Here is a 2773-nt window from a genome sequence, read left to right as displayed (position 1 = left end):
TAAGAGGGGTAACGGCCATCTGCATGCGGTCCCATCTACATCTACATCTACATGGTTACTCTGAAATTCACACTTAAGTGCTTGGCAGAGGGTTCATCGAACCATTTTCATACTACTTCTCTACCATTCCACTCTCGAATGGCGCGTGTGAAAAAGGAACAGCTAAATCTTTCGGTTCGAGCTCTGATTTCTCTTTTTTATTATTGTGATCATTTCTTCCTACGTAGGTGGGTGTCAACAAAATATTTTCGCATTTGGAAGAGAAAGTTAGTGATTTAAATTTCGTAAATAGATCTCGCCGCAAAGAAAACCGCCTTTGTTTCAGTCACTGCAATCCCAACTCGCGTATCATATCAGTGACACTCTCACCCCTATTGCTCGATAACACGGAACGAGCTGCCCTTCTTTGCACTTTTTCGATGTCCTCCGTCAATCCCTCCTGGTAAGGATCCCACACTGCGTAGCAATATTCCAGCAAAGGACGGAGAAGTGTAATGTAGGCTCTCTTTAGTGGGTTTGTCGCATCTTCTAAGTGTTCTGCCAACAAAGCGCAGTCTTTGTTCGTCTTCCTCACAATATTATCTATGTCCTCTTTGCAATTTAAGTTCCTCGTATTGTAATTACTAGGTATCTAGTAGAACTAACACCGCTTAGATTTGTGCGATTTATCGTATACCCAAAATTTATTGGATTTCTCAAGTACCCATGTGGATGAACTCCCACTTTTCTTTGTTTAGTGCCAATTGCCACTTTTCGCACCATACAGAAATTTTCACTAGGTCATTTTGCAATTGGAATTGATCGTCTGATGATTTTACTAGACGGTAAATTACGGCGTCATCTGCAAACAATCTAAGGGGGCTGCTCAGATTATCACCTAGATCATTTATATAAATCAGGAACGGCAGAGAGCCTATGACGCTACCTTGCGGAACGCCAGACATCACTTCTTCTCTACTAGATGATTTACCGTCTATCACTAGGAACTGTGACCTATCTGAAAGGAAATCACGAATCCAACCACACAACTGAGACGATACTCCATATGCACGCAATGTGATTAGTAGTCGCTTGTGAAGAACGGTATCAAAAGCCTTCTGGAAATCTAGGAATATCAAATCAATTTGAGATCCCTTTTCGACACCACTTCATGGAAATATATGAGCTAGCTGTGTTGCACAAGAACGATATTTTCTGAATACGTTTTGGTTATGTAAGTCATTTTCTTCAAGATGATTCATAAGGTTCGAGAACAGTATATGCTCCAAAATCCTACTGCAAATTGAAGTCAGTTATATGGGTCTGTATTTCAATGAGCTACTCCTATTTCCTTTCTTGAATATTGGTGTGACCTGTGCTACTTTCCAGTCTTTAGGAACAGACCTTTCGTCATGTGAGCGGTTGTATATAATTACTAAGAAAGGCGCTATTGTGCCTGCATACTCTGAAAGGAACCTGATTGGTATTCCATCTGGACCGGAAGACTTGCCTTTCTTAAGTGATATGAGTTGTTTTGCAACACCTAAGATATCTAACAGCTGTTCTGGTTTCGAATTATGGAATGTTTACTTCGTTTCCATTCGTGAAGGAACTACGGACAATTGCATTTAGTAACCCAGCTTTAGTGGCACCATTTCCATCGCTATCGCGCAGTGACGGTATATCAACATTTCCATCGCTATCGCGTAGTGACGATATACCAATGACACCCGTGCTATACACGCACAGAACTGTGGGTACACTTCGTATTGAACATGCGAGGAGGGCAAGTACTGTGATAGGCTAGTTTTTGCGGGAAGAGTGATCATGTAATCTCATACTATCTTACGGGATTACTTGGAAGCGAATCAGACAAAAATACACAACACAGTACAGCATATAAATATCAATGGCGTCCTAATAAAACTTCACACACCCACATGAGCAATGCCTAACTTGAAATAAGTCAAGAGCGATGTTTGCACCTTGTGCAACCAGTCACGTAACATAGGAGCTCGTGGAAGACAATGGGCAGATCTGTTCTCACCACGGATTCGTCCTCGGTATTAACAAAAGTATCACACGATCACGCGCATTGCCTAATACGAAAATCTACAAAAGTGGTCAGGGCTCATTGACTATGCAGTCGTCACCGCGTGATGAGTGAATGGAAGTTAATGGCAATTTCTGTACTCATCGTTTGGGAATTTTTCCTGGATTGTAACCAAATTTTCACACATAACATATGTAACACCAAGCTTTAACGGATTTAGGATAGGTATTGTTGGTAGTCCGCCCAGCTTCGCGAGTGCGCGAAGCCAAAGACCATACAAAACGTATCAAACAAAATCAATTAACTTCACGCCCAAAAATACTTATATATTTCACAATGTTCACAAGCACAGGAAACTGAGCTGAAATACTAATATTACAGTATCTTCTCTCTGTCTGAGTGGACACGACATTGTGGCTACCTAATGAACAAAGGCGTAAGGCCCAGCTCACAAAAATGTTAACAACATCTTACTAAATACTCAAGAAAATGAACAGGCCAAAAGCACACAGTGCTGTAAAGTCAGCGTACACTAAATGTGCTGAAGGTGCCATATCTTTACACACACCTGGTTGGTGTAACTCGAGCAAAAATGAACCGTTAGAAACTTAAGTCCAAACCACTGACTTATGTAAAAAATTACTTAGAAGACAAGGTCGCAATATGACCCCAACTGAAAGAGACCTGGAACAGAACAGTTTAGTAATCTCAATTGTAATGTACACCCTTATTATATTTCAG

This window comes from Schistocerca gregaria, chromosome 3 (assembly GCF_023897955.1).
Source record: "Schistocerca gregaria isolate iqSchGreg1 chromosome 3, iqSchGreg1.2, whole genome shotgun sequence".
In the NCBI taxonomy this organism is placed as follows: domain Eukaryota; kingdom Metazoa; phylum Arthropoda; class Insecta; order Orthoptera; family Acrididae; genus Schistocerca; species Schistocerca gregaria.
Note: the sequence above shows the minus strand (reverse complement) of the source record.